This window comes from Arvicola amphibius, chromosome 9 (assembly GCF_903992535.2).
Source record: "Arvicola amphibius chromosome 9, mArvAmp1.2, whole genome shotgun sequence".
In the NCBI taxonomy this organism is placed as follows: domain Eukaryota; kingdom Metazoa; phylum Chordata; class Mammalia; order Rodentia; family Cricetidae; genus Arvicola; species Arvicola amphibius.
Genome location: NC_052055.2, coordinates 56,775,739 through 56,789,563, shown reverse-complemented (window position 1 = coordinate 56,789,563; position 13,825 = coordinate 56,775,739). Strand labels below are relative to the sequence as shown.

The following is a 13,825-nucleotide window of genomic DNA, read 5'->3' as shown; positions in this document are numbered from 1 at the left end:
ATGAAAGTTTAACTTCTTCCTTTCCAAATTGAATCCCCTTGATTCCCTTATGTTGTCTTATTGCTATTGCTAGAACTTCAAGCACTATATTGAAGAGATAAGGAGAGAGTGGACAGCCTTGTCGTGTTCCTGAATTTAGTGGGATAGCCTTGAGTTTCTCTCTGTTTAGTTTGATGTTAGCTGTCGGCTTGCTGTAAATAGCTTTTATTATATTTAGGAATGACCCTTGTATCCCTAATCTCTCCAAGACCTTTATCATAAAAGGGTGCTGAATTTTGTCAAATGCTTTTTCAGCATCTAATGAGATGACCATATGATTTTTTTCCTTCAGTTTATTTATATGATGGATTACATTGATAGATTTTCGTATGTTGAACCAGCCCTGCATCTCTGGGATGAAGCCTACTTGATCGTAATGGATAATTTTTCTAATGTGTTCTTGGATTCGGTTTGCCAGTATTTTATTGAGGATTTTTGCGTCAATGTTCATGAGTGAGATTGGCCTGTAATTCTCTTTCTTGGTTGAGTCTTTGTGTGGTTTAGGTATCAGGGTAACTGTAGCTTCATAGAAGGAATTTGGCAGTGACTCTTGTGTTTCTATATTATGAAATACCTTAAGGAGTATAGGTATTAGGTCTTCTTGGAAGTTCTGGTAGAATTCCGCATTGAAACCATCTGGTCCTGGGCTCTTTTTGGTAGGGAGGTTTCTGATAACAGTTTCTAATTCTTCGCTACTAACAGGACTATTTAGAGTATTTATCTGGTCCTGGTTTAACTTTGGTATATGGTATTTATCTAAAAAACTGTCCATTTCTTTTACATTTTCCAATTTTGTGGCATACAGGCTTTTGTAGTAAGATCTAATGATTCTCTGAATTTCCTCTGTGTCTGTGGTTATGTCCCCCTTTTCATTTCTGATCTTATTAATTTGTGTGTTCTCTCTCTGCCGTTTGATTAGTTTCGCTAGGGGTTTGTCAATCTTGTTGATTTTCTCCAAGAACCAGCTTCTTGTTTCATTGATTCTTTGGATTGTTTTCTGTGTTTCTATTTTGTTGATTTCTGCCCTCAGTTTGATTATTTCCAGTCTTCTACTTCTCCTAGGTGAGTCTGCTTCTTTTTTTTCCAGAGCTTTCAGGTGTGCTGTTAAGTCACCAATGAGTGCTTTCTCCGTTTTCTTTAAGTGGGCACTTAGTGCTATGAACTTTCCTCTTAGCACTGCTTTCATTGTATCCCATAGGTTTGAGTAAGTTGTGTCTTTGTTTTCATTAAATTCAAGAAAGACTTTAATTTCTTTCTTTATTTCTTCCTTGACCCAGGTGTGGGTCAGTAGTTGACTGTTCAGTTTCCATGAGTTTGTGGGTTTTCTGGGGGTAGCATTGTTGTTGAATTCTAATTTTAATCCATGGTGATCCGATAAGACACAAGTGGTTACTAATATTTTTTTGTAACTGTGGAAGTTTGCTTTGTTACCAAGTATATGGTCAATTTTCGAAAAGGTTCCATGAGCCGCAGAGAAGAAGGTATATTCTTTCCTATTTGGGTGGAATGTTTTATAGATGTCTGTTAAGTCCATTTGGTTCATTACCTCCATTAAGTCTTTCAATTCTCTGTTAGGTTTCTGTCTGATTGACCTGTCCATTGGTGAGAGAGGAGTGTTGAAGTCTCCAACTAATAGTGTGTGTGGTTTGATGGCTGCTTGAGTTCTAGAAGTGTTTCTTTTACATAAGTGGGAGCTTTTATATTAGGGGCATAGATATTCAGGATTGAGACTTCATTCTGATGGACTTTTCCTGTTATGAGTATAAAGTGTCCCTTTCCATCTCTTCTGATTGATTTTAGTTTAAAGTCAACTTTGTTGGAAATTAGTATGGCCACACCCGCTTGTTTCTTAGGGCCATTTGCTTGATAAACCTTTTCCCAACCCTTTACTCTGAGTAGGTGTCTGTCTTTGTGGTTGAGGTGTGTTTCTTGTAAACAGCAAAATGTTGGATTCTGTTTTCGTATCCAATCTCTTAGCCTGTGCCTTTTTATAGGTGAATTGAGTCCATTGATATTAAGTGATATTAATGACCAGTGGTTGTTAACTTCAGTCATTTTTAGTAGTAGAGTTTGTGTGTTTCCCTTCTTCTAGTTGTGCTGGTGAAGGGTCGCTAGAAGCCTGAGTTATTGTGGGCGTTGTTGGACTCCTTGGTTTGTGATTTTCCTTCTATTACTTTCTGCAAGGCTGGATTTGTGGCTGCGTATTGTTTAAATCTGTTTTTGTCCTGGAATATCTTGTTTTCTCCATCAATGGTGAATGCAAGCTTTGCTGGGTATAATAGTCTAGGCTTGCATCCATGTTCCCTTAGTGTCTGTAGCACATCTATCCAAGCTCTTCTGGCTTTCATGGTTTCCATTGAGAAATCAGGTGTAATTCTGATAGGTTTCCCTTTATATGTTACTTGACCTTTTTCCTTTGCAGCTCTTAATATCTGTTCTTTATTCTGTATGTTTTGTGTTTTGATTATTATATGGCGTGGGGATGCTTTCTTTTGATCCAGTCTATTTGGTGTTCTGTAGGCTTCTTGTACCTTTATATGAACATCCTTCTTTAGGTTGGGGAAGTTTTCTTCTATAATTTTGTTGAATATGTTTTCTGGGCCTTTGAGTTGTAATTCTTCTCCTTCTTCTACCCCAATTATTCTTAGGTTTGGTCTTTTCATGGTGTCCCATATTTCCTGAATGTTTTGTGTTAAGAATTTGTTAGATTTGTTTAGTTCTTTAATCTGTGAGTTTATTTCCTCTATTGTATCTTCAGAGTCCGAGATTCTTTCTTCCATCTCTTGCATTCGGTTGGAAATACTTGTCTCTGAAGTTTCTGTTCGTTTACTCAGAGTTTCCATTTCCAGTCGTCCCTCAGATTGTGTTTTCTTCAATACCTCCATTTCATTTATCAGGTCTTGTACTGTTTCCCTTACCTGCTTGATTGCTTTTTCTTGTCTTTCTTGTTTTTCTTGGGTATCTTTGAGAGATTTATTTATTTCCTCTACCTTTTAGTTTGTCATCTCCATTTCTTTATGGCAGTTTTTTACCTCCTGTTTAAGGTCCTCTATTATTTTCATAAAGTACTGTTTAAGGTCGGTTTCTTCTATATCTTCTGGGGTAGGGTATTCAATTCTTGTTGTTTTGGGATGTCTGGCTTGTGGTGATGTCATGTTGCCTTTCATGTTGTTGGAGGAGCTCCTGCATTGGCGCCTGCCCATCTCTTCCTTCAAAAGGAGCCCGGAGGCATTTGGTGTCCTAGACCAATCTTTGCTGTGACTGAAACTGGTTGGATCTCCCCAGTGCCAGAGGAGGACCTATTCCTTGCGTCACAATCTGAAGAAGCCCGCACTCCCTTGCAGGAATCCTCAGACCTGCCTGGAGGCCAGAGTCTGATCCCTTTGGGTGGATGGCCTTAGAACAGGAGCAGGACACCTGAGAACACTAGGGAAAGCTTGGGAGACACAAGCCTGCAGAGGGAAGTGGGGGTAGGGGGTCTGTGCTCTCTTCCAGGGCAGGTTGCCCCAAGGTCCGCATTCACTCACCAGTTCAGATGGAATGTCAGGGCACAGGATCAGGGATTCCAGGCAGCCCAGGGTCGCAGCCCAGACAAAAGGGCCAAGGTGGGGGCACGGCGGGATGGAATACCACACAGCGAACCTGGCAGCACAATCTGAAGGAGCCCGCACCCCTCCTCAGGAATCCTCAGACCTGCCTGGAGGCCAGAGTCTGACCCCTTTGGGTGGATGGCCTTAGAACAGGAGCAGGACACCTGAGAACACTAGGGAAAGCTTGGGAGACACAAGCCTGCAGAGGGAAGTGGGGGTAGGGGGTCTGTGCTCTCTTCCAGGGCAGGTTGCCCCAAGGTCCGCATTCACTCACCAGTTCAGATGGAATTGAAAATGGGTTTTAAACAAGAAGAATGCATGCTTTGATTCCAAACATTTTTAAACCTCTTGCAAGGCCCAGATATTACGGTTAGAATCTTGCCATAATAACATCAGTTCAGTGTAGAGTGCTTGTTTAGCTTGCAAGAAGCCCTGGGCTCCATATTCAACTCCAGGAAAACGAAAGCAAAAACCTTGAGAGGACAGCCTTGTCAGCTCTTTGTTAGGTATCTAGAAGCACTTGGTATTGTTTGCCAGTGGTAGCAAGATTGATATTTAGGCGGGTCACTGATGAGGAAATAGTCTTAGGGTGCCAGGGTAAGGGTTAGGACAGCAGCCATTGTTTCCCAGGCTCTTGTCCAGAAAGAGAGTGGGGAGGAAGGTCTGTCTACAAGAGCAGGCATCTGTAGGGTAAAAGTGGGGAGGGGCAGGGAGTCACAACTTTCCTAGGGAGCTGAAAGAGATCATCACATTTCTGCAGGGAGCTTCCCTTTAGCAGACTGTTTGCAGAAGAAACATCTTGGGCCAGAGAGGAAGAAGATAGCTCTGCTAGGATGCTCCCGTAAGGGAACAGAGCAGAGCTCAGCTGTAGCAGCTCTCCAGGAGAGGAACAAGATCCCTATATCCTGCGGGAAGACCGTGCCTCACTGCACCCCAGCTTCAGGTAGCCTGGCTTCCAGATTGTAGTGAAGTGGCGGGCGGCTTCCCCCCACCCGGCTAGCTTTACCCGAAATAATTACATGGAAACTGTATTCATTTAAATACTGCTTGGCCCATTAGTTCCAGCCTCTTATTGGCTAACTCTTACATCTTGATTAACCCATTTTTAATAATCTGTGTAGCACCATGAAGTGGTGGCTTACCAGGAAAGATCTTAACCTGCTTCCATCTCCAAGAGGAGAGCTATTGTGACTGCCTGAGGCGTCTGCCCGACTCTGCTTTCTTTCTCCCACAATTCTGTTCTGTCTACTCAGCCTACCTAATTTTCTGTCCTATTAAAAGTCCAAGGCAGTTTCTTTATTAACCAATGAAAGTAACACATAGACAGATGACCCTCCTCCATCACCAGATAGACAAGACACCTTCCCTCCAAGGCTGAGCTTTCCTATTGTCGCTCTACCCCCTCCAGAGCTGTCCCATTGCGGCTTTAAGTATATCCTGGCTTTCCGATAAGTCAGGATGTCCCAACACCACTACTGTACCACATTCCCCTACATCACCCACATGCTAAAGGTCAATTGCATTTGACCGCATTAGTTTTCTTTTCAGTCAACATCTCAGAGATCAAGCAACATAAACTATGGGGCCAAAAAAGAGGACCTAGTCTTCAAGGAGAAATTCATACCTTCCATTTTTTAACCAATACACCTGTTCAAAAACCAGGACGGACCATACACCACCTATGTAGGTAACAAACTGGTGTTACTTTGAAAATATGCTCTGGGTTATTAAGAGAAATTTCAACTCAATTCAAATATGGCTTGTTTGTTTTTATTTAAACTGGGAGTTTTCAGTCAGCACTTGAAGTTGGCTTAGCTGGCACTCCTCTTTTTACCTGATCCCAACCAAAAAAACCATTATTTCTCAAGTTTTCAGCTAACGTCAGTTTTCTCCTACTTTGATGAACATGGAATCAGTCAAACTAATTTTGCCCAAACCAGCCCCAAAGTCCTACTCTAGCTCCTTCTGATGGGAATCCTGTGTAGGCCATGAGGGCTTCTTTCCACCCTTAGCATGGGGACCTTCCCTGTTTCATTTTGATTTGGTATTTTGTTTGTTTGTTTGTTTGTTCTGTTTTGTTTCCTTCAGTGCACAATCTAGAACCCATTTAACTAGAATAAGAGACATTTCCAATCCTGTGAATTCTCATGATCTACCTCACAAAGTCAAGACACAAAGTGGATTCAATTTTTCTTTAACCCCCGACCAAACCCCCGAGAGAGGCATACTGAATATCATCAGGTTCTACAAAGAGTGGTACAAACTTGGCAAAGATGAGCTTACAAGTATTCCTTCAGTATTTTCAGAGAGAATTCTGTCTCGTTTTTGTCTCCCTCTCCCTTTAGACTGCTACTGCCTTCCTGAAGGCAACCTCACAGCCAGTTTTTAAGACCTCCAATGACCTAACAGTAACACAGGATTTGAGAGTAAAACCTTTTGAGAGTCCTAATAATTTTCTTATTGCTTACCAATGCCTTTACTATTTCAAATGAGCAAACGTTAGAACACTGTGAGATCCTTCTGCGGCAGGACTTTGTACAGATTCAATAATGTGTTCTTTCTTTCCCCCTTTATCCTGAATTTCACCAAGATAGCTTTCTCCTGTAGGACCAAACTGAGGTTGAAATTCATGGAGGGTCATGGGGAGCAGCTGAAGTTTGGCACCATGAGAAACCAGGCCAGGACTCCACTCAACATGAGACCTCAGTTGAAGTAGAAGCCCTAGGACTGAAGGGGTCATGCAGAGAAGTTGAAGTTAGGCACCATGTAGCAAGGTCAGAGTACCAGAAGAGACAGGACAGGCTCTTGGTAGGTGCAGTGCAGTTGCAGTCAAGACCCCAAAATTTTGGAGGTGTCCCTACCATGGGATATTGTAGTGAGGAGCTGTAGGCAGGCCTGCTTTTCGTCCCGCCCAGCTCCCGGCCGCCTGGCTAGCTTATGCCCCGAAATAACAACACACAAACTGTATTCATTTAAACACTGCCTGGTCCATTAGTTTCAGCCTCTTACTCACATCTTGATTAACCCATATCTAATAATCTGTGTAGCACCACAAAGTGGTGCCTTACCGGGAAGATTCTAGCTTACGTCCATCTTGGGCCTGAGCTTCATCGTGTCTGACCCAGAGAGGAGAGGCATGGCGATTGCCCGAGGCATCTGTCTCACTTCCTTCTTCCTGTTCTGTCTACTCCACCCACCTAAATCCTGCCCTATCAAAAAGCCAAGGCAGTTTCTTTATTAACCAATGAGAGTCTTCCATCAGGATACCTCCCAAGGGAAGCGGAGGCTATGGGATAGAGCCAGCCTGAGCCTAGGAGGCAAGCTGTGTGTTCTGTGGCCAAACCCTTTGGGACCCAGAAGGTCATGCGTGAGTCCCTGAAGTCTGACTCTGGGCTTCACACTGTTGAATTCTGGTTTTGCTTTGCTTTGCCTGTGACTGTGCTCCCTGTTCTTCCCTCTGGGAGTAAGAAAATATGTAGCTTATTTTTGATTTTATGGGAGCCCACAATGAAAAGACTTTGGGGTTTTACAAAGACTTTGGAATTTCACAGATAATTTGGAATTTTAGAGGAACTTTGAATTTTGAAAAAGACTTTCAATATTTTTTTCCAGTTTGAAACTGTATTTTATTTTAGCATCTTAGGAATGTTAACCACATATCTTTAAGCAAAAAAAAAATCATCTTATAGTATTTTTTCTTATAATATCTTTAATGAAAAAGAATCCCAATATTTCTGGTGTAGAAATGATACTGAGTCTTTCTGAAATAAATGAAGCCTGTATTTCTTTCTATCTGTGGAACTCAGAAGTCTAAAAGCAAAGGACACAATTTTCAGAAGAGCGATTTCACCCACTTATGGTAATATTTGCAATATTAGAATATAATTAGTTATATTCAGAGTCCAAAAGAAACTATCTTTAGTAAAGCACAGCACACCATAGAAATTATGAAAGGAAAACACTCTTGAACAAAAGGAACACCGTGCAAAATTCAAATTTAAGAATATGTGATGGTTATCAAGGACTTTAAACACATGCTCTGTCCAAATACAGCTTCTTCTTACATGTAACAAGATGCATCTGTGTCTGCTGTATGAAGCAGTTAGACCTGCATAGACATATGACTTCAGATGTGTTAATTTACATATGCACTCTGTGGATTTATCGTTTTTCTTTATCCTTGCAGCAGGAGAGAAAACAGGCATTAAATACACCACAGTATTTAAGAGCTAAATAGGACAAATGAATCTTTCATCATATGTAAACAATTTAAACTCTTCAAAATACAAAGATGTATACTTCAACATCAACTCCAGAATTGCATTTGTTTCTCAGTTTCATAAGCAAACCTAAAACCAAAGGGAAGCTCCCTTCCAATAACTTCTGATATGATAGGACTTCACAAGTGTCAAAGTTTAATATTCAAACAAGCAACCCCACGGTCCAATAAGATACCACAGCTGTTCCAGGTATGACCTTACAATGACCGTGTATGTACTCTATATGAAATTAAACTAGCAATAAATATGCTTCCACAATTATGTTGCAAAGTGATGAGGCTAATGAAAAAAAAACTTTAGCTCAACAAGAAGATCAAGAGGACAGGCAGACAGGTATTTTGTAACAGGAAAGGTAATTTTTGACAGAAACATAGAAAGCACTTTTTCCTCTATGTGGGAATGATAGGGAACATCTATGTGAAACAGTGGACAATAGCAGAACTAGGGATCCTAACTCCACTGCAGTGCTGAAAATAAAAATTGCCCCTGCAGCACAGTGTAAGATTTAAGTGGAGCTTACACAAGGTCAAACAAAAACCTAGGACTTGCTGCTGCGCTGTCCAACATTTCAGTTCTACCCAGGTCAGATCCAAATACTGGTGGTCCCAAGAAATTCACTGAAATAGATCATTTTGAAATAAAACATTAAAAAAAGACAAATCAAGATGCTTTAGTAACCATATGCCCAACTCAATCAACTTAAATGATTTTTATTTACTTCCCAATAACAAATCTTTATTTCCATTCATGAGAGCAGTAAGTCGACCATATTCAGCTTCCTTACCCAGTAATTCAAAGGAAAAACCCAAAAAGATTAGTAAAGAAAAGTGGAGGAATAAATACCCCCTAAATTTTTAAAAAATATGTTTAATGTTGAAAAATGTTTATAATTCCTAGTAGGAAAACATTATCTGAATGAAGACCCTAATGGCAAACCACTGTAAAATGCTTCAGCTGCATTTGATGCAGAAGGGTAAGGATAGTCTTCGAAGCACCCCAGCTCTCCTGATGAGGTCAGAGGTACACTGGTTTGTATTATTACAACATCCAGTAAGTGAGCTAAGCTGCTCTTCATTCAGCAAGGGCTGTTTGACATTACGCTTGACCTCCAAACCTGGCTGACAATTTACTGATGAGATTCATAACCTTTGGGTTGCTCTGATATTTTGACATATTTGCTGGGTTCTGGGCCACATCCTGGAAAGCCACCATGACTTCTGGATCCTGCATTGCTGCAAGAACCTCAGGGTCACTGAGGATTTCATTGAGTCCAGGCATTCCTCCCATTCCAGGCATTCCCCCAGGAAAACCACCTGGAAAAGAGCCATACTGAGGCCCAGACAGTCTTCTGGCTTCTTCTTCCCTTTGGGCTCTTTCATGCTCTTTTTGAGCCTTCTTCACCCTTTCTATTCTTTTATCTCTCGCTCTTCACGTTTTTCCTCATATTTTCTCCGATGTTCAGCAATTTTTCGAGCCCGAGGTTGAACCTCTTTCAGCATTGCACTGGCATCCTCGTATAGTCCAGTTTACAGGCAAGGGCCAGATCCTGAGCTGCTTCTTCCCAGTGACCCAAGAGTCTGTGTGCTTTCCCTCGCCACCTGTATGGCTGAGCTGAATCAGGGTTTATTTCAATGGCTCCGTCAGTCTTGGATAGCAGCATTTGGCTTCTGTAATTTTTTTTTTTTTTTTGGTTTTTCGAGACAGGGTTTCCCTGTCCTGGAGCTAGCTCTTGTAGACCAGGCTGGCCTCGAACTCAGAGATCCGCCTGCCTCTGCCTCCCGAGTGCTGGGATTAAAGGCGTGCGCCACCACCGCCCGGCTGGCTTCTGTAATTTGATGAACACACTGGCTCTCTTGGCATACAGAATAGCCAAGCGAGGATTTAGCATGATGGCATCAGTGAACAAGTCAATTGCTTTCTGCAGCTCACCATCATTTAGGGCTTCAATGGCAGCCCCCTTCTTTTCATTTGCTTGATCCATCATCTCCTCAGTTATCTCTGCATTTTCGTCTCCCATCTCTTGAGGGGCATCAGTGTCTGGCTCAATTACACCTTCATTGTCAATTTCTAGATCACTCTCCTCACTTGATGGTTCCCCCGTCTTTATGCTTTCCTCTGTCTTATTATCTCTTTTTTCTTCCTTGACATTTTCTTCTGATTTACCTTTGTGAGTAGCAGGTGGTACTTTATCTCCCATGCTCTCCACCCACTCCCTCAGGAAACGCATTTCCTCAGTGTGCAGGACACTCGGGTCCTGCTTACACATCTCCACGAAGGCCAGAAGCTTGCTCACTTTGTGGGGATCCATGGTCGGGAGGCGGGAGGCGAGGGGCGGCTGTGGAGGCCCAGGTGCGGCTCAACGTGACCGAGTGGAAGGGGCAATATTTTTTAAAGAGACAAAAAGTTTAAAGTGTTTGATTTTTAAAGACGGCAGGACTTTTAACGTTGGTGTGTTTTATATTGTGATATTAATATTAATGTCAACTTTTAAAGTTGATGTGTTTTATATTGTGATATTAATATTGATAGCCCATCCTGGGGATGAGCAAGAAAGAAAAGGTTATGGTTTGGTGGTGATGTGTTTCTGTGTCGAGCTAACAGGGGGTCAATTGTGCTGGCTAGTTTTATGTCACACCACATACGAGGTCATTTCCATAGGGACTTTAGCTTTCTTTGTTGTAAACATGAGAAGCATGTGCTGGGAGTCTCATGGCCCGGGGGCAGCACTAGTGTTTGAACTAGTCTTGTCTGCCTCTCAGTGTCCTGCCCTCCGTGGGTTCTTCTGTTCTTATGAAAGTGTCATGTAGTGTGTGAGTCATATGCAGGTCCTCTGGACGATGCCTTCCTGTCACCTGGCTGTCATATTCAGCCATAGTCTCCACAGCTCAGCGCCAGCTGCTGTAGAAGCAGAGGAGCCCAAGGACAGTAAGAGCCGTGGTTTGAAAACTGCACATTGCATTAGTTTCACCGTTTGTCAAATTGAGTAATTGAAATACTTTTATAATAATATAAGTAGTGATAGCATTTTATAGTATACAAATCATATAATATCATATATAATAGTAATTTTATAAAAGAAATAATCATTGAAATAGCAATATAGCCCACAACAATGTGCAAAAAAGCAAATTTATATATATATATGTCTGAGTGAGGGCTGGCATAAAATTTTGAAAACTAGAAATTATTTGTCTACTGAAAAATATGATAATATGGGTTGGGAGACGGCCTAGTGGGTGTTTGCTGTGCAAGGCTGAGGACTGGGGTCTAGGATACCAGAACCCACAAAAAGTCTAACTTGTTTGGTGGCCACCTGTAATCCAAGCACTCAGGAGGCAGAGATGGGGAATGCCTAAGGCAAGCTAGTCAGCTAGACTGCCCAGAATCAATGAGCTCTAGGCTCAATGTGAGTCCCTGCTTCAGTAAATAAACAAACTGGAGAGCGGTCCAGAAAGGTATCCAGCATCCACTCGAGCCCTCACCCGACCCCTCACACACTTTGCATGCATGCTCCCACCCCACCCCTCACACACATTGTGAAAGTAGGGACCAAACTCGTGGGACCTTGGTATGCGTCTGAACTATACTGTTGGCCAGCTGCCTGGCTTTGAACAAGAAGGCAGACCTGAACATAAATCTCCATCCTCACATCTGAGTATCACTGGAGGATGATTGTGCGTTTTAGCTTGATCTAACCTTGCTACTGGACTCAAGCTAGTCCCCGCCCACCTGCCTCATGTCCTTGGAGCCTTCCCTCTCTCCTCAGTGAGCATCTCTCCAGAGTACCACCCCTGGGCTTTGTCATCTAGCATGGGGCTTTCCTGGTGTTGCCTTTGGTTACAGGTTCTCCTGCAATGATTTAGAGCTGCTTAAATTTCTGGGGTAAAATTGAAATAATGGGAGCTCAGACACCCTGAAATTCTGTGCATGTAGTGTAACATGATAGTCAATATCCATACCACTTACAAAGACTTGAAAACTAAAACCAGATGAAGACACTTTCTTCATCTATCTAGAGATGAGCTGTTTTCAGTCGTAATGTGTTAGGTGAGCAGAGCTTGGTGAGACCTTTCGCACTCAAATGTTGGTAGCATGTATCTGTGTTTGATGCTTTGGAAAATAGGATGTTTAATCATCTCCTTAGGAAATTTATCCTGAACAAAAACACTGTGCATTTCAGTGTTATTTGTGGCAGTTACATTAAAATTAACAGAGAAGGCATAGTTGAAACACACGGCAGACTATTTTTAATGATTAAAGTGATTGTAGAGGAGAGACATAGATATTATTGATATAATGCCTACTAAAAGGCTATAAAATAGTTTAGACTTATTAAATTATATGAAATATATACACAGTGGGATCCCTGTAAGAAAAATGAAAACATAAGTGACTGCATAGAATAGTAAACTGCTCAGTTTTAAAATGTACAGTTTTTTTTTTAAAAATATGCTTTTTATGATTTCAGTGAAAAATTTCTCCTGTGGGAAGGGTAATATACAACTCATATCCTAGCGCTTAGCTGCAAACTCCTCGATCCCACTAAGCAGCGAATCCTTCCTTTCCCACACTGCTTCTGCTCTGCATGCTGCCTAAGAGGATTCCACCTGGTGGGAGAAGCCATTGTTCCGGGTGGCGCGTAGCTGCCCACTAGAAATGGGTTCCACAGTTAGATTTTTTTTCTATCAGCTACTCTGTCTTTTATCTGCCCCCACTCTAGAAGCTCCCCAATGTCAGATGTGTAGTCTGGGAAGATGGGAGGTGGCTGTTTCTCTGTATTGAAGCCTGGTAGAGAAGGCTGGAAAGGCGGCCAACGGGAACAGAGCCTCTGGAACACAGCATGCTGTGAGCTGAGAAGGAAGGAAACCAAAGACGTTTCTCTCTCACTCAGTCTGGCTGTGCACTGTGTGAGCTCCTTGAATAAATATTTATAGACACCTGGTGTCTGCGATTTTAGATAATGGAAACTTTAAAAAATCTTGTTTGTGTCAAAGTAAACAAAAAACAAGGCTGATAGATTTTGCTTTATCTCTAACAGTTTCTGAGGAGCTGAACAGTCAGACTGTTTTCTCAGATTCAGAATTTCTTGAAACTGGGGCTCAAGACTAAGTGACCCTTAAAGTGATTTCAGACCAAGGTGTTAGAATTTAGACAAGAAATTCCCCACCAGTGAAAATTAGAATTCTCCTAAGTCATTGTCACTGTAGTTTGGGATTACTCGTGCTGGCCTATACAGCTCCCACAGGTAGAGCTGCCCCTCCCCATTCCAGACCAGAAGGAATCTGATCAATGACAGGAATGGGAGAGTGAAGATCAATAGTGTCAGACTGTTGGACTTCCTACAGTATGCCAGCTCGTCCTGCCCTACTTGTGAATATAAAAGGTGTTTTCTCCTCCTCCTCCTTCTTGTGGAATATTCTTTGAAAATGTGTTACATTGGTTTATGGTGTGGAACATTTGCTTAATGATACAAAGATGTGTTGCATTCTTTTATGTTGCATTTGTTTAACTCTGTAAAGCCATGTTACTTTGCCTGTCTAAAACACCTGATTGGCCTAATAAAGAGCTGAATGGCCAATAGCAAGACAGGAAAAGAATAAGTGGAGCTGACAGGCAGAGAAAATAAATAGGAGGAGAAATCTGGGAAGAGAAACTCAAAGGAACAAGAAAAGAAGACGCTAGGGGCCAACCACCCAGTCAAACAGCCAGACACAGAATAAGAAGGAAAGAAAAGACACAAAAACAAAAAAAGGTAAAAGTTCAGTGGCAAAAAGTAGACAGGATAATTTAAGAAAAGATGGTTTGAAACAAGACAAGGTAAGGCAGGGCATTTATACGTAATAATAAGTCTCTGTATGTATTTATTTGGGAGCTGGGTGGCACAACCCCATGAGTCAAAGAGCAAAGAGAAAAAAA

The 13,825-nt window shown here is 41.8% G+C and overlaps 1 pseudogene; it reads right to left on the bottom strand.

Moving 5' to 3' along the window:
* Positions 1-9,004: 9,004 nt before the first annotated feature.
* Positions 9,005-10,217, bottom strand: LOC119823939 (annotated as a pseudogene).
* Positions 10,218-13,825: the final 3,608 nt, after the last annotated feature.